Here is a 20,379-nt window from a genome sequence, read left to right on the forward strand (position 1 = left end):
AACAAAAAATTACCAACACAAATCAAAACTAAACTATGTATTTTCCACCTGTAACAAAACAGGAACTGAAGGAGACGCTCTTACAGCTAAAAACAAAGACTACTCCAAGAATAGACAAAATAAGACTCACAGACCTTTTAACACACTTTGAAAAAATAAATCCTATACCTATGAGACTCGTGAATATAATATTCGCCACTGATATTATTCCACAACAACTGAAAACTGCAATAATCAGGCCAATTTACAAAATAAACGATACACAGAACTACAGTCATCTCCAAAAACATAAAGCACTAACACCTTAGTAGAAGATAGTGCCGACGCCATGAACACAGTTCTCTATAAAAACAAGTTTGGTGTCCTTATCCTTATTGACTTAACTAAAGCTTTTGATACACTTTAACATGATATACTGCTGACCAAACTACATTCAATCGGAATAAGAAGAACACTGCATACCTGGATCAGGAACTATCTCTCAAACAGAACACAAGTAACAAAAATACGCACACATTACAGCCGGGATATAGAGATAAAACACAAAGTCCCACAAGGCGCTATGTTATTACCAACCCTCTTCAACATATACGCGTGTCGTACATTAACGACATTCACAACTTGACCACACAAAGTAAAATATATCAATACACAGATGACACCGCGCCACTAGCAGGCCACAAAGACATCAACACCGCTCTTTCAAAAGCACAAAAAAACCTAAATGAAATCACAACTTACTTCTACCAAAACTCAATTATAATGAATAGCATCAAAACGCAGACGTTAATTATACATAATCCGAGAATCATGGGCCCGTACCACTATCACTACACTGTCACACATACCGCTGCATTAACAACAAAAATAGCTGCCAATGTCCCGAAATCACACTCGTAACACATGCAAAATACCTTGGCCTTTGCATAGACTGCCACTACAAATGGACAAAACATAGAATATCTACATACTAAACTCCGCATCATTGCAGCGAACCTTTTCCAAGTAAAAGACATGATTCCATATAACGTAAGAAAATTCCTATATCATGGTATCTGTGAATCGCTACCCAGGTACGGCATAACAGTCTACTCTAACACATCAAACAGGCATCTAGCGAAAATAGAAACATTACATAGGAAAATTATTTCAAGGCCTCGCATACAATTGCCAATAACCGAACCCTATATGGCGATGCTCAAAATCCTGAGCATAAAAAATCTGAAATACCACTTAATGTTACTAAAAAATTACTTCAACAACACCTATCGTAACAACAGATACATGTATTGCATAACACGACTCACCACAACTCTTTACACGCCAACACCCTTCAACAACTCATACGGTTCTGCAGTGAGATAACACCTCATACCCACGCTACTCAACAACCTACCACAGAATGTAAAACACATAAAGAATTACAGAACATTAAAACACGAACTGTCGAAGCTATACCAACACAGTTAATATAGCACTCACACCTAATTTTCACTTACAAACTACAGCATCCAACGCCTGCTTTCCATCCATAAAAATACCAAACATAAATAGTGTATGCTAATCCCCCCCTCAGAGAGAAGTGGAAAGAGTTCATTCGGCCTCATCATCATCCACATAGATGATGGAAAAGAGAAGAAGAATCCCCTCTCTTCATAAAAGCTAACCCTAGCTTCGATGTAGGTGGGATTAGTAGCACGGCTTAATCAAATAATCCTCATTAGAAAACTACTACAATTAACTTCAAAGTCAAAATACCTTAACCGATAGTAATAGGGATGATAATAATAATTATTATTGTTATTATTATTATTATTATTATATAACATTCTGTACTAAACCAAAAATATAATATGTGAATAATTTAAATGTAAATAGCCTTATGATAAAGATAACGCTTTGTCAAATAAAAAAGGATATAAATATATATATAATAAAATGTAAAATGCAGCATGTAATCATATCAACTACCTTGTGTAACAGTGAACTCTATGTATTGCAAACGACTACTGTGATCGTCATTATTCTGTTACATGAATTCCACATTATGCAATTATAAAGATATTAAGAGTGAAAAGTGTACTGCAAGAAATTATAGCACTGTTGCCTAAATATTATAAAATATATGTCATGCTCTGGTAATGATAAGTTAAAATAAAGTAATGTACCGAATTGTAAAATTAAAATTCGAATTGTAGAATTGCAAAGAAAATGCAGAAATAGCTGTTTAACAATTTTAATGTAAAATTGCAACTGTAAGTTGTTTTGTTATGATTATTATTAATTTTAGCATTACAGTATTACATAGTCCTAATCATAATAATTTTAATAACATGTAACAAAATGTACCCTACACTCATATAATTTCTTTGGAAGATAATAAACTGTGTTAAAAAATAAAAAAATAATAATTTTATTATATTTCAAGCTTTTATATTTTCGTATACTATTCTCTTGTTCATGTTCTTCTACTTTTCATATATCCTCGTTTTTAATGTTTGTTGTTTATAAAATTTAAAAAAAAATACTGTCCATCCATCTTCTAATAATAATGTATTATTATTTTCTTTACTCGTACTGTGAGTGTATTAGATAATATTTTGGTTTATGGTCGATTGTTTCCTGTATTATCATTTTATCTTCTTTCCTTTTTTTTTTTAAATCAATAAGATTTTTCCTGATTGTTTTATATACGTTAGATAGGGCGAAATGGCCTCGCCTACTCTCCGTATACGGGAATAAAAAGGCGTTAGCTGATTTTTTTTTTTTTTTGTTTGTTTGTTTGTTTTATATACGAGTTTGTATTTCTGAAAATTGAGATAGATATGGATATATACTGGTCAAGTCATATGAAAAGGGTGACGCAGTTATTTCATTTTTATTGCAAATTGTTTTGCAATAAAATAACTCTCATTATTATTATTATTATTATTATTATTATTATTATTATTATTATTATTATTATTATTATTATTATTATTATTTTCATTCGGTGGGTGAGTATATATAAATTGATAATTACTTTTAAACTTCTATTTAGATTAATATGATTTCCTGCTACTAGATGGCGTAAGACGATTTAAAGAGAAGCAAAAATTCAGATTATTAAGAAGAAAAAAAGGAGGAAGTGACAAACGTTATCGTTAATAAGTCAAGAACATACTATAATCTAATCAAATTCACAGAATAAAAAAGGAAAAAGGAAATGCGTAGTATTTTAAAAAGCAACTACAATATGTAGACTGTGGTAAAGCAAAATTATGTTTCGGTTTCAGTTGAATGATAGAGAGAAAGAGAGAGAGAATAAAAATGAACGAAAAATATAAGGATCGTAATAAGAAAAGTTACAGAATTTGAAGATGACAATCATATTAATTTCAGTCTAAATAGCTAAATATTAATTATTCATTCAGCAGATTTTAATGAATTGAGCAATTTAGACTCAATTAAGCAATCCCAGTCGTACTACTGGATATTGATTATATTTTTGTTATATCAGCTGTTCTAAAAACTAAAGATCACGAGGATAAGAATAAAAAAAAAAATTAAGTAAACATTCAAGTTAATCTGTAAATAATAATTTCTAGTTACTTATTTTTCAATGTTCTTTTAGGCATTGTTTATTTGTTAATTGCATTTTTAGGCAATTAGGTTTCAGAACTTTTCTGACGCAATATTATTGTGAAGGGGTTTGGAATTTCACATCAAAATATCCCCAGAATAGCTCAAAAATCACAAAAAGACAATGTAATTTATAATTTTTAAATGATTGTATCTCTTTTAAATCATTATTATTAATGTAGATGTGATTTCAACCAAGCACCATATGCTGATGGTTGGAATTTCATCTACCAATTTTTTTGTTCACAAGAGCAGTATTGTAAAAGAACCCAGCGAGAGAAACCCAAATTATTATTATTATTATTATTATTATTATTATTATTATTATTATTATTATTATTATTATTATTATTATTATAAATCAGCTAATGCCTTTTATTCCCTTATAGGGAGTAGGCGAGGCCTTTTAACCCTATCTAGCTTTTAGAGACTGAGTGGGCAGTTCAATCTCCACCGGTAGCCAATCAGAGATAGCTGGCCCATGTCTATCACTAATTATAGCAGCCGCCGATGAAGAGGCTGGCAAACAAGTGCTGCCATCTCTTGGTACCTAACCCTAACAAGATATATTACTGTCTGACATAATGTGGGTACTACGGTCGATTTCCTTGAGTTTACGGGATGAAAAACCCGAGTTTCCGGGAGGAAAAACCCGTTTGCCCATGCCAAAGATCGACTAACTCGGGAATCGGTCGAAGAAAGGCTTAGAAAAAGTTCCTCCAGTCGGAGACTAGACTTGAACTTAAGTCTGACTTCAAGCGATTATTATTATTATTATTATTATTATTATTATTATTATTATTATTATTATTATTATTAAAAACATCACACAAGAAAACTCCCTGATATTAAACGCAATATACAGACCACCCAACTTAAGCACCACAAAATTCCTAGAAGAACTAAACAGATGGCTTTCAGCCACGAAAGTAGGCACCTCAAAATACTTGATAATAATAGGAGACATTAATATAAACATTAGAAACATAAATAACAACACAGAACAATACCTAGACCTATTATCGGCATATAACATAACCCCATCCACACAGTCGTATACACGAGAAGAGATAGTCGGAAACACAACAACCTCAACCTGCATTGATCATATAAATATAAGGGCCCCTCCTAACAGCCACACAGCAGCCGTCATAACATGCAAACTAGCAGACCATTATTTCACAGCATTGCTGTTACACACTGAACCAGAACCCATAAAAATCACTGAGACTACAAAACAGTATCATAGCATTGTAAACGAAGCAATAGTGAACGATGAAATCAGAAAAACAGACTGGATGCAGATAGCATCTTTAGACTCTGCTGAAGCTGTATATAATAATCTTAAACTTGCATTTAACAAAATATACAACAAAGCATTAACAAAAATAAAAATACGCCCCCAAACGAAACAAAATCCATGGATAACAGACAACATACTAACAGACATACAAAGAAAATATGCCCTATGGAAACAACTTAAGAAGTCACCGAACAATATCGCTTTAAAAGCTGAATACAAAAGAAAACGGAATCTCCTAACAACCCAGATTCGAACGGCAAAAAGAAACTATTACAGCAACAAATTAACAACAGCACAGAATGACATAAAGGAAACCTGGCACCTGATTAATGAAATGCTGGACAATATACACAGAACCACTGCCACAGAAACAATAAAACACAGCTTTGCCTGCGACCCCAAATCCCTCAAACAGTTGGCAAACAACTTTAATCAGCACTTCGTGAACTCTGTCCAAAAGCTACAAGAAACAACCTTTCCTCACACATACGAACATTCTCCACTAGGTCCACGAGCAACCCAGTCGATGTGGTTCCCCACAGTAACAAAAGAAGACATATCAATGGCAATTCAACAAATTAATCCTAACAAAGGACCGGGGATAGACGGAATCAGACCAAAAGACATCAAGAAACACTCAACCGACCTACTTCCAGTTATACAAAAACTGTTAAATAAAATCTTCTAAACGGGACACATACCTGAAACACTGAAGACTGCACTAATCACACCCATACACAAACAGGGAAAAAGAAACATAATAAGTAATTACAGACCTATCGCCACGCTGCCTGTAATCAACCAAATCATGGAGCGCATTGTACATCAGAAACTCTCCACATACGTTAAAAAATTTCAAATCATACCCAAAACACAATATGGCTTTCAAAAAAATAAAGGAACAGCAACACTCCTGGAAGATTTCACAGATCTAATAAACGCTGCATTGGATAAAAACAGAATAACATTAGTGGTATTCATTGACCTAACAAAAGCATTTGACACACTAACACATAAAACCTTGTTAACGAAACTTACCCATATCGGAATTGGAGGTCGTCTACTCCAGTGGTTTAAAGCATACACGAAAAACAGAAAGCACATCACACGTATAGGATCAGCACAGAGCCGAGAGGTACATGTAACCTGTGGAGTACCGCAAGGAGCTGTCCTATCTCCCATTCTATTTAACATATACACACACGACATAAGCCAACTCCCCCTAAAAAGTAAAATCTTCCAGTATGCAGACGACACTGCCATAGTATCCATTCACAACACTGCAAAAATCGCTTACAAAAATATGCAACACGACATCAATCAAATCACTAACTGGTTAACCGAAAACGGCATATATATAAACCCTGGAAAAACAAAGCTAATGATATTCAAAAACCCCCAAACCCTGCCCATAGAAACCAAATATCTCATTATCAAACATTCATCCTCCTATACACAAAGTGCAGAACCTAAAATCACAACCATCACACAGGTGAAAACAACACGCTACCTTGGAGTTCACTTCGATGCAGATCAAAGTTGGAATAGCCATACAAACTACCTACATACCAAGCTTAGGATAATAGCAAGCAAACTATACAGATTAAAAGATATTGCCCCAACCCACATAAAAATACTAATCTATAAAGCATTATGTGAAAACATTTTAAGATATGCAATCACATCATACGCATTCTGCGCAGACTACAGACTTAACAGGCTACAATGGTTGCAAGATAAAATGATAAAACTGATATTCTGGGAACAACCCACTCTTATGCAGGAAGCATGGACAAAACACAAAATATTTAAGGTGAAACACTTACGCCACTACACAGTCATGTTAAAACACTACTACAACCCAACATATAGAGTAACCAGAACAACATATCAAATAACAAGACCACAGTCAACAAACTACATAACATATAAGTACAACAATCACTACGGCAAAGCCACCCGAAACTTCTACGTACCTGACATGATAAACAAACTGCCGTTCGACAACAGAAACCTAGGGACATACAGAGAGCTGAAACAGGCACTATATAAATATTATAGCGAGAATGAAAATTAGAGCAATTCCTGTTTCTCTCTCCCCCACCACACATACACACACACACACACACACACAAACCTACGACAACCCCCCCCCCTCCCAAAAAACTATCACTACAAGAACACAAAGAAACAAACACACCATGTCTAAATCCAACCCTATTTGCACAAAAAAAAAAAAAAAAGTTAAACTGTTATAGCAGTCGAAGTCTTTCAAGCACGTACCAACAAACAGTAAAATCAACACCTGGCTTGTGACCACTATAGGAACACAACCATGAAACCACCACCCTCTGTCATTTATTATCTTCCTCAGATAAGCTCTGCTAAGCTTCGAGGAAGAAAATTACTAACTTGCAAGTATCTGTTATACACACTTGTAATGCATCATTATAAATATTATATACATATAATTACTACAGCAACTATGTATGCAATTCATCTGAGACATAAAAAAAAAAAAAATATGTATAATCCTTATTGTAAATACTGTAAATATTATTACTGTATGTAACTTATACTGAGACATAATAAAAAAAAATTATTATTATTATTATTATTATTATAAATAAATAAATAAAAATTAAAAACAAATTTGCTTATATTTCTTGACTTAACCAAAGCTTTTGATTTACTTGACCATGAAATGCTGCTGACCAAACTATAAACAAATTTGCATTCTGTCTGTAAGATATTTCCTAAACCAGGTATGCAGAGTCAGAATAAGAGGGATCCTGCATACCTGGTTTAGGAATTATCTCACAGACAGAATGCAATTAACAAAAATAGACACACATCACAACCGAGAATATAGACACAGCACGGAGTCCCTCAAGGAGAAATATTATCACCCACACTGTTCATACGTAAATGACATTCAAAATGTGGCTATACAAAGTCAAAGTCAATACACAGATGATACAGCATTATTAACAGTTCACATAGACATTAACACTGCTCTCTCCAAAGTACAGTAAGACCTAAACAAAATAATCGCCTACTTCTAGCATAATTCAATTATAATGAACAACATTAAAACGCAAATGCTAATCTTAAAGAACCGAAGAATCTTGGGTTAACCATGATTACTGTTCTGCCACTGTGCCACTGTTCCGAAATTACACCCTTAAAACACGCTATATATCTCGGTTTATACATAGACAGCTACTTTAAATGGGCTAAACATATATAATACTTTCATAACAAATTACCCACTATTGCAGCAAAATTCTTCCAAGCAAAAGTTTAATGCCAATCAACATAAAAAGAAAAAAAAAAGAAAGAAAGAAAAGTGTTAATCACATTAACTTCAGAATAAGTAACTCTAGCTTCGAAGTCACCATTCGAATTCTACCTCACCATTCTTTTACTGCCAATATTAGCACCCAACTCCTATTCATAAATATATTTTCATTTCTGTTCCTTTACATTATCCTACGCATGAGTCACACACACACACACACACACACACACACACACACACACACACACACACACACACACACACACACACACACACACACACACACACACACACACCTCAAAAATATTTAATTATTTAAATAAAGTTTTAGGGCTTTATAAACTTTATTTAAAATGGACAAATAATGAATTATTTATTGCATCAAACGTAATTAAATTAACTATTAAAATAAAGAGCCAAAAAGCTTCAATTCGACGATGCAAAATTACATAACCAAAATGGATATTAGATCCAGCATTATTTCAAAGCCGAATGTAGAAACTATGAAAGTTTCGTAAGTTGACCAGATAACTTGCGAGAATACATTCCTCGGCATTTACAAGTTACCTTAGTGTGGACTACTTAAAAGACGCTGCCCAAGCGTCTACATGGTAACTTTTAATTAGTCCATTTTGATAAGGTTTCGCTGGCCTGACAGCTGTTTCGAACTGGCTGGATGGTTCTCTTTAGAGACCAGACTCTTGCATCGCCGAACTGAAGCCATTCGGCTCTTTATTTTAGTAATTACTTTTACGCACCAATCCAGAGTTCGCTTACCAAAAATACATTTCTGTGACATTTCAAGTTGCTTAGTACTGAACAAGAGTTTTTGCTCTCTTAAGGTTTCTGCTTTAGAAGAGCATTTTGAGCATCCGCTGATTGGTGTTTTCCGGTGTGGCCTCTATCGGTGAATGCTTTTCCCTAGAATATGATCGGTTTTGCTCAGTGGTAGGGTGAGCCTGTCACTCAGTAGAACCACCACTGAGTTAAATGACCCTTCGGTCGCTCGTTGAGTTTAGAGTGATCTTGGGGATCGCTTGGTTTTGGAACAGACCTTTAACGTATATATTGGTCTTTGAAGAGAACCAACCAGTTCGAAACAGCTCTTAGGCCAGTGAAACCTTATCAAAATGGATCAATAAAAGGCGAATATACGCTTGGGCGGCGTCCATGTCTTTTAAGTAGTCCATACTAAGGCAACTCGTGAATGCTGAGGAATGTATTCCTGCAAGCTCTCTGATCAACTTACGAAACTTTCATAGTTTCTACATTTGGCTTTGAAATAATGCTGGATCTAATATCCACTTTGCTTAAGTAATTAAATTAATAATAAAAATAAAATTTCTGAATGTGATGCAATAATATTATTAAATATGTAATATATGAATAAGAATATATAATATATTCTCATGAACCCATGAGATTTATGAGAATAATTTCCACAACAAGATACCACTACCATTGATCTATTACTGCCACACGTGCCTAACATCATGACTATCCAGCCTGTTTTCGGCCACTGGTTGGTCAGAAACAAGCTGGATGATCACAATGATTTGTCTCGTGTGTGTGTGTGTGTGTGTGTGTGTGTGTGTGTGTGTGTGTGTGTGTGTGTGTGTGTGTGTGTGTGTGTGTGTGTGTGTGTGTGTGTGTGTGTGTGTGTGTGTGTGTGTGTGTGTTTCTAAGCTATATACTTGCGTGGGGCTACATTTTGGAATGAAACTGAATTAAAATTTATCATGTTTAAGAATGTTAAAATTATTTCATAATTTAAAATTTTAGATACTTTTGTCCAATTTGATAATTATTAGATAAAATTATTATTATTATTATTATTATTATTATTATTATTATTATTATTATTATTATTATTATTATTATAAGTCTTCCAGCAGGAGACTTATGTTCATCTGGGGTGGTAATTGGGATGATCTCTACGAAATACCGAAATTCATATTTATAATAGGATATACATGTAACTAAAACCAAAATGCAAAGAATGTGTGGGCTTTATATTTGGAAGGAGAAATTGAAAATCAAAACATACGAATGGAAGCCAACCCCATAGCCACAGTTTGAGACAAAATAACTCAATGTTAAAAAATAAATAAAATAAAATGCACAGCAAGTGAATCACATACACTGAATGGACAAAACATTAAATATACCTGCGTAATAGCGTGTCGGTCATCCTCCATTGCTATTGTCACAACTGTGCCTTAGACGTCAGTCCCGGATACATGGATCTGATGTCTCGCTTTACGGCATCCCAGAGAGATTCGGTCAGATTTAAATCCTGAGACGTTGGGACCAGTAGATGGTTCAAAACTCAGACGAGTATTCCTCGAGCCATGCCTGGGTGGTTGCGGCCCGGCGGGGAAGCGCATTATCCCATACAGAATATCGGTTACAGGATTCGCGAAGGTCATGAATGTGTGTAGGTGATCAGCACATTTTGGTAGCTCGCAAAGTTTATGGACCTCTCTAGATACAATAAGGGACATAATGTGTCACGTAAGAACTATCGCCGAAGTGGTAAGAACCCTAGGGTTCTGACCACTTCGGCGAGAGAACGCCCATCTGTCTTGCGCTGATAATACGTCCACAATCAAAGTCGCTAAGATCACCACATTTACCGATGTTTGTTGATTGCGATACACTGTTGCGAAGACTCGATGTCTGTCTATTTACCGTCCGCGTTCGGTTTGCGTACGTCTCACTCTGCGCGGGTGATGCCCGTATCAACTTTCCATCACCCCCTATCTCTAAGAGTTTGTCCATTGAGTGTACACTGACTATTCGGCACTATGGAAAACGCTGTCGGCACTTAATTGCTACCCTATCTTGAAGACTTTCAGCTAATAAACTGATTGCATGTATGGATTTAGTCACTGTCAGACAACAGGTGATCTATTCACTTGCGTCATCCATACGTCGACAAATACCATGGAAAATTTTGGTGAGTAGAATTACTAGTTTTCTGACTGAATGTTCACTGTGAGGTGATGGTGTATGGTTCCTTATTTTCTAAGTATACAACCAATGCAGGGATCCTACAAGTCTCTGTTCTCTCATGTACCCTATTCCCCTATATACACTAGTGTTCAAAAGCTAAGGATGAACTACATTTTACCTGTATATGAAAACATTTTTATGACTACAGATAAATGTGGACATACATTCATTGCCAGAAAATTAATAAATTATATTATACAACAATGTGTTAAAAATTTCGTACAAATTAAATTGCAATGCATTTTTGGCAAAAGTTACAAATTTCCTAATGACATAGTAAAGGAATTAATGTTCAGTGTTTACAGAAAACTATGCAGAGAGACCTTTCAGTATGAAACATGTCTACCCCGAACAGCGATGCAGCTCTCACAACGGTACGCCCACACTTTGTACAGCTCCGCTTGGCTTTCTGCCAAGAATAGTCGATTCATACTGAAGGGGAGAAAGAAAATGTACGAATTTGTACATTTTCTTGGATGTACGAATTTGTACATCCAAGAAAACATTCGAAATCACGTGCTTTCTTGTCTGTCGCTGTACTAGTTTAAAAACTACAATGTTCGTAAAAGAAAAGTTAAATTTTCCGACCTGTAATAATAAACAAACTCATCCCAGAAGACGGATTGATTACCCTAATATCGGATTGGATTCTCCTTTTTGTGACATGCGCAGAAGTGTCGAAGGGTCTTGAATCTGTGGGCGTACTTTACCAGGATAACTACCGAGTGATTCAGAAGTTCTTGAGGCAAACTAGCCTACTACTCCTTCAGAGCAAGGATAAGGTCTTGTTTGTTTTCTAGAAGGTAATTTCGCGCAGCAATGCGTCTCCCTATTGCATCCCAAATGTGTCCCAGATAAGTTATCTTCTTGGTTCAGGGAGAGAACTATCCTCGCACCTCGAAATGACGCCGTGTCAATAATGATCGAGTTGGTTCTTAAATAGGGTTAATGGATCTGTTTATTTTATCTTAAATGAAAAGGCAGCAAAGGTCTCTTTAGATGTTAGAGTTCACAGAGGATATGAAATAAGCACTGACCACTTTCTTGTTAAAATAAAATTAAGATTACCACCTAAATGGCTACAAATAACAAGAACAGAAAGAAAATTTAAAACATTTGTTTATAAAACTATATTATTAAACGACACAAATATGCAATGGCTATATGAATAAAGAATTAACCAATATTTAGATAAAATAAAACGAAATGAAGAAATAGAACGATACTAAATGCAGCAGCAAATGAAAGCTTAGGAAAGATCAAAAAAGATTCAATAAAAGTAAAAAACTGAAGATATGGAATGATACAATCAAAGAAATAATCATAATGAAAAAAAAAAAGAAGCCTGTCGTAAATGGTGAAGCAGTAAAAGATAGAAGATGAAATAGAATATAAAAGAATAAGAGCCATAGCTAAAAGAGAAGTCAGAAATGACAAGAGAATCATGGAACAAATTCGTTTCTAATTCACAACATGATATATAGAAAATAAGACACAATGTGTATAAGATTTTGAAACACTTAAATGCAAATACCAAAGAAAACATACAATTAAACACCGAATTGAAATTATAAGAATTTCTAAATTTCTATACAGAATTGTGGACAGACAAATATTTTCAAAAAGACAACTAGCAAACATTTAATGAAAATGAAAAGGAAATAACTAAAGAAGAATTAGAAAGCCTGAAAGAAACAAGAAACGGAAAATCACCTGGAGAAGATAAGCCAGGTTCAGAACTATATAAATACGCAGAAACAAGATTCAAAGAAAGACTCTTATTATTTTTAAATAAACTTTACTCAACTGGTATCCCCCCCAATAGAATGGAAAAAAGCAATTGTGATTCCTATCTTTAAAAAAAGGCAGTAGAGATGATCCTAAAATCTATCGAGGTATTAGTATACTAAATTCCTGTTACAAAATATATAGCAGAATTTTAAATAACAAACTAATAAAATATTCTAAAAACTTTATTTTAGAAGTACAGAATGGATTTAGAAAAGGACGATCATGTATAGACACGGCCTTTTGTCTAAAATTAATATTAGAGAAAAGAAGAGAATACAATTTATAAACACATATTATATTTATTGACTTTGAGAAAGCATTTAACAAAGTTAAGAGAAGCATTTTATTTAACATATTAAAAGAAAGACAAATACCAAATAATATCCTGAAAGCTATAAATATATATGATATGAAAATAATCAAATACAAATAAGATTACATCATGAGCTATCATAATAGAAACGAGAGAGATAAACCAATTAGTCCGACAGGGATGCCCCCTCTCAGCAACTCGTTTTAATATTTACCTAAATGAAATAATAAAATGGAATAAAAATTTCCATCAAAGTATTAAACTTTATCCTACTGTGAACTTAAACACTCTCCTTTTTGCCGATGACCAAATAATAATTACAAATTCTGAAGATAACTTACAGAAAGCTATTTTATATCTAAATGAGATATCCAAAGATTATGGTATGATAATATCAACAGAAAAATCAAAAACTATGGCCTTTAAAGGACAAGATCCAGCAAGAACTAAGATAGTAATAGATAACAAGATTTTAGAACAGGTAAATTCATTTAATTACCTAGGATGTATGATTACATATGAAAATGAAAAAGATATAAACCTAAAAATTGCAAAATATTTAAAAACAACAGGTGTAATTAACTCTATATTTGAACCAAACCTATTTCAAAAACAAACCAGACTAAAAATATAGAATACATTAGTCCTACCAGTTTTATCGCATGGAAGTGAAATCTGGACAATAAAACAAAAGGACAAACAAAGATTAACAGCAGCAGAAATGAAGTTTATGAGAAAAACTGCAAAGTATATCCTATTTGATCACAAAAGAAACGAAGAAATTATGAAAGAATTAAATCGAGAATCAGTAATAGAAAAAATTAAAAAATATAAACATAAATGGATGGAACACGTTGAAAGAATGAAAACAGAAAGATTACCAAAACAATCCTTAAATTATAAACCATTAGGAAAAAGAAAACCAGGATGTCCTAAGAGATTCAGCGATGACTTCTAAGTCCCGAACAGGCCACTCACAGGCCACCCTAAATCCTTGACAAGCATGATGGTGATAAATGGATCTCTTAGTGTTTACAAATCAGTAGACACTCCAGTGAATGTAGATAATGCAGTTAATTTTTCTATGGAATTTTTTTTAATGCCGTATGCGCTTGCTCCTCCTGGATTGCCTGTTCAAGAAATTAAATTGAAAATAGGTGTTGCTATAATGTTGCTCCGAAATCTGCACCAAATCTTTGCAATGGAACTGGGCTTCAAGTAAAATTGTTGAAACCGAATATGATATATGCCGTGATATTTACCGGTCCTGGTATCGGAGAAATTGTCTTCATTCCTCAGATACCCCTCATTCCTTCAGACTATCTATTTGCATTCAAACGGTTACAATTTCTAATACGAGTCTGCTTTGCAATGATGATTAATAAAGCCCAAGAACAGATCCTTATATATATGCAGGTTTAGATTTAACACTTTCAAGCTGAAAATTGGAATTTCGTGTGGTGGCCAATTTTTTTTTTATTTAGTTAGCGACGTTCACGCGATAACGAGTGATCGACCGTTTGAGAGCTCGCATCGCGCGATATCGCGTGATTGGCAATGAACGTGTTAAGGGGTAAATGTCTCGGACACTGGCAGTTATATGTACCGCGTTCTCGAGTTAGCAGTCCTTAGAATTTAATTATTTTTGTTGAAGATGATGAAACTTCTAATGTTGTTTACAAAAAAGTGTTATAATGGTCACAATTATACACCATGACGAAAGCACCAGCATCAAATACTCGAGTGCACCAAATACAACAGCACCAAATACCCTGAATATAATTGCTGGCAGTATAGGTTCACTTCGGCGAAGCTGGAGGACTCAGCTAGTAATAATAATGAAATATACTCAACAAATGCGTATCCTTGAACATCTTAATCTCCTCTTAACATGTCTCGATCTTTGTGATGAAGTCGAACGTGAGTTTAAGTTCTCAGTACAACAAAACAAAACAAAAAAAAGTTTAGTTGTTAAATCCTTGACCTATATTCACAAATACAGAGTAATGTCACCAGCACCAATTAAATTAAATTAAATTAAATAATAAATTAAGCTAATACTCTCTCTTTCTTGTTAAAACTCGAATCCTACGTCAAATTTAAATTATGAAACAATATCTGAAATCACTAGAAAAGTAATAAAAACTTTATCAATAAGCAAACAAAAAATAATCCATTGGTAAGGGATTAATATTTGTCCGTGGTAAGATAATTATTTTACTATTCCAAAAGCAACGTGCAGTGTAAAGTTCTTGGCCAAACAGACTTTACATACTGGAATAGAATACCAGAGATACTGCGAATCAATGCCACTTGGTGTGACATCCTCAAACTACAAAAATCACACAAAAATCTATATTGAATATAAGCAGGAGAGAAGCATTCTTCTAAATGCCATAGGATGGAGGTATGCAGTGGCTTAAAAAGTTTCATGTTTGGTCCCTAGATCAAGGTTGCCGAATTATGTAAAATATAATGAAGAATACAAAACAAATAAAAATTAACATACTGGAAATAGTTCATCGATTAATGATCACCACAAATTTTGTTGTTTATACTAAGGGAAGGTGTAAGCTTTGAGATGACATTAACTTCTGATTGACTTCATTTTGAGAGGGGTATACAGACCAATTGATATGGTAATCTGATAAGCTTATTTTACCTTATAGGAAAGTAAGCGAGAACTATTATTAAAAAAAAACCTCCTCTATATAAAATACTGCAGTACAGCTTAATAAGTGGAGATTATGTATTCTAAGTACAGAACCACACAAAAAAAATTGTCAAGTATCTATAATAGCGGAGGACTAAATTTTCCATTTTTTTTTTTGGGGGGGGGGGAAGATTTATATAAGCATTTCCATATGCTTATGAGCATATAACAGTTCTTTATTATTTATCCTATAAGATGCGCTATGTTTAAGTACTCTATTAATTATTATAATTCCCATTAAAAATATTGGTTATCGTGTCTACTTCAAGCAAGATAGTTTATTTGTAGCTGAAAGTGAAATCTTTATTTAGTCAGTAACGAGGCTTCCTTTAATAATATCTCTTACCAAGACATTGTAGGTGGATTTCAGACCTTCACACGCCTGCGTAAAAGTCACACTTGGTTCATTATTTTCTTCCACTACTGATGGGATTTTTAGCAGAAGATAAATAGTGAAAAATGCTCTTGCAGTTGCTTATCTAATCGCTTATTTCTTATGTTGAAAGTGTTGCCCATATTATCAAACATCTGCTTTTCTTTAAGAATAATTTCTTCTTCTCAAAACTTTTTACGCGCGTGTGATTTCTGGGCTTGCGCACTAACTCTTACAAACCACAGTGTGAGTGTTTCCCAAAAAAGCATCCTGTCCTCCATTTAGCTGATGCGTAGCAGTGCTGAGAGCCAAGAAGTGGAGAAAAGTTTACAAAACTTTGAGAAAGTATTCGAAGAAGTTTGGCAAGAGCATATGTCAGGTAAATTTTTCAACTATAAGAAATGTCAAACATTACAAATAGCGACATTAGCAATAATCTTACAAAATGACGTTATAAGTGTGTTTTAAATTTATGTCTGATTGAATGAGTTTATTGTCATTTTTAATCGTTCATTTATGTGTTTCTTAAGTCTTTCTAAAAAAAAAAAAGTTTAGTAAGCTTTTTCTAAAACAGGAAACAAAAACTACTTAGAGCAAAGGCTTATTTTTGGCGAATTCCTATGGTGCAAGTAGAAGGGTTAGTAGAGGTTTGGGATATAAGTGATGATCTTTAATGTCGAAGTTCGAGAAACAACAAAAAAGAAGCCTGTGTGTGTGTGTGTGTGTGTGTGTGTGTGTGTGTGTGTGTGTGTGTGTGTGTGTGTGTGTGTGTGTGTGTGTGTGTGTGTGTGTGTGTGTGTGTGTGTGTGTGTGGACGCCCTGCATTTGAATGAATAAGATGACTATAAGAATCGACTGCTAAAAACATTTGTTTGCGAATAAATGTGTCGTCAGCTCATAAAAATCAACCTAAATGAATGTGCCAACAAGATTCTATTTATATCTTCTCGTTATATAAAAGACAAATTAAACTCTGTGATAACGATATAAGCGTCTTTTTCTTGAAAGCACGATGATAGGCTTTCGAGAAATGACATAAGAGGAAATAGTGCATATTATTTTTGTTTTTATTAATCTTTATTATAGTAAACGTTCCTAAATGTAATTTATTGGGAAAACAATTAGAAAAATCGTGTTAATATGTGAACGAAAATTAAAATTTTAAAAAATATTTAAAAGTGACAAATTTCCTAAGGTTATCACATTCTGAAAAATAGAGGAATGCTTTTCAAGCTTATACCGCTTGAAAAGCGGTATATTATACCGCTTTTGAACCTTTATACCTTTTGAACCTTTATAACGTATTTATTTGTAATGTTAGTTTTATTAAATAACGCTATATAGACAGGCAAAAAAATGTCTTGTTTACCTTGGTTTTATGTCCATGTAAATCAACATGACTTCTGTATTAAAAAAAAAAGTAAATATTTTGCCTTTGTAACCGTAGATAATAATTCTTTCAGTACACGTGAATCCAGGAAGGAGAAGAGAATTCCCCGTCACCCCAAGAAATCACAGAGAATAATTTTGCGACTTTTTTAGAATAAAAAAAAAGTTTATATGCTTTTTTGAATTATAATACACATTACAAAATTTAAATGAATGTTCTTAATGAAAAAGACAAGAAATGATATATGGGATAAATTATATTAATACAGCAATAACAGTAGAAAAGTGTAATAAATACCTTTTAGTTGATATTCCAACATTTCGAACACTCCTTCGTAACTAAGTTAGGCCTACGCTACTAGTTCTTACATACCTGACTTGAAGGTTTAAGGCGCGGGTGCTACTTTAGCACATAACAAACCTTTTATTTTTGCAAATCAGCTTTATTTAGTTGTAACACGTAATCATCGGTTCTCTTATATTTCAGTGACTGCTTACTTCATTTATCTAAGAAAGGGACTGGGCAAAGGAAGGAATTTTTATTAGATCTTTTCAGGCATGAATAAGTTAAACGGACATTTCTTTTTTACGTGTCCTCGGCAAAAATAGACAAATTAGTCCAAGAACACGTGTGCATTTATTCCTAAACAACGGTAATCGGGGGTTTACAAACAGTAGCTCGATAAGGGTACTCTAAATGATAATATTTTACTTTGTTGTTGTAGGTTTTTTTCAGTTTTATTTTTTGTCAAAATTTGCAACTTTTTTTTACTGAGAGTCTTCTCCATTTTTTTCAAAAGCCAAGATGAATGAGGTCTCCGCCAAAAAAATTTATCCATATTTTTTTCCAATAAGGAACGTTGAGAAATTATCAAAAACAAGACAAAGAATTTTGGCATTTCTTTCAATGACTTTGGCAAGAATAAGAAAATGAATTGCTTCATTGTTTACATTACTGCGGCACTAAAGTCGGTATTAGTATTGGTTGATACATGAAACAAAGCCTAAAAAAATAATACTGTAATAATTACGCAGTAAAAAATATCGAAATAAATATAAATCAGGAATTTTCAAAACTACAAGCTGAAAATTCTGCCAGTTGTCGTTTCTGCATGTGTACTTAATCTATATTGAACTCCGCAAAATGTCAAACAAGTATGAAAATAATTGCATTTGCTTAAACCTTCCGTTAATATGGAGGGCGATAAAGCACTGCAGTGATTGTTTAGTTTTTTTTACTTGTGAATGGAAAAAAAAAATTTTTTTTTTAATCAGTATTGCATATAAGCAATCAGTAAACGTCCTAGAAGATATCGCCATAAGACAGTGTTTACAGGAAAATCCTCGAAAATTCTAAATAAAATATAATAAAAAAAAACATTTTTATTTTATTTCAGCGCTGGGCTCGGAGCATTTGGCTACATTCCATAGCCATCTCTGCAAATAGTTATCTATATGAAAACTGTACCGATAACAGTATATATTACATAGTTATTGAAACGGTATCAAAGAAAAAAATGCACACAGATAATGCTTCAACTGAGGACGAAAAGAGAAGTGTATAATTTCATATAAGATAGAGTGGTGGAACGGTTTAAGGCAGTTTCCTAACGTTTTTTTGGATCATGCCCCACCTCAACGCCTCAAATAATCAGTATATAGTCAGCCAAGTTCTGAAAAAGCATAATATAAATATGTACTTTAAATAAAAAAGGAACATAGGTAAAACTGTTTTTAATTTGACTTTCTTCAATGAATATAAATTTTATATTACATTTTGTATATTATAAAACATAAATCGAACTGAACTCGGGAAAATAAAATCCCAGTTAATACGATCCTTGAGCTTGATGTCTGCTGCAAAGAATTTTTATTTGAGGTACTAATTTAGTCATTTTCAATCTCATATCCCCATGGTTTGTGATATCCAGATGATTTCTTTTTTTTCCGTAGCAAAGCCACATTCAACTAAATATCACGACGGGAAGGGCAACAGTATTTTTTTTTTTTGTTAAATAAGGTTCAATCGACTCATCATTTTGCTTTTCTGAGAGTTCTTCTTGATACTGTATTTATGTTGACTGCTGTACTAGTGATGTCAGCTTTTTTTCTCGGAAAGTCAGGGTTGCAACATCGACAATTTATCGCCGACAATGATGAGTTTTTTGAGTATATCGGTAATGAGGTGACAAATGCAACATCATTTTCTAATTTCCCCCCTGTGGGGCGTACGCCCCACAGGGGGGAAATTTGAATAAACACTGGTTTATTCAAATTGAATAAACAATTTGAATAAACTATTTGAGAAACACTGGTTTAAGGGGTTTCTGGGAAAAGATCGGATGCATCCGCTAAATTATCATTACTAGATCACATAAATTTTATATGCACATATTGCAATACATTTTTATACATCTATTCACACCTCTGTTTATCTGCAAATGATTCAACTGATATTTAGTGAATCAAATTTTCTTTACATTAATAGATATCTTTTGTTAAAGTGTGTACAAAGATGAGCCTAATTTTGCGATATTTTCAAATAAAAGAGAAATTACAA

Source organism: Typopeltis vanoorti, chromosome 3, assembly GCF_054136105.1.
Source record: "Typopeltis vanoorti isolate ZY-2024b chromosome 3, IOZ_Tvanoo_1.0, whole genome shotgun sequence".
Taxonomy (NCBI): domain Eukaryota; kingdom Metazoa; phylum Arthropoda; class Arachnida; order Uropygi; family Thelyphonidae; genus Typopeltis; species Typopeltis vanoorti.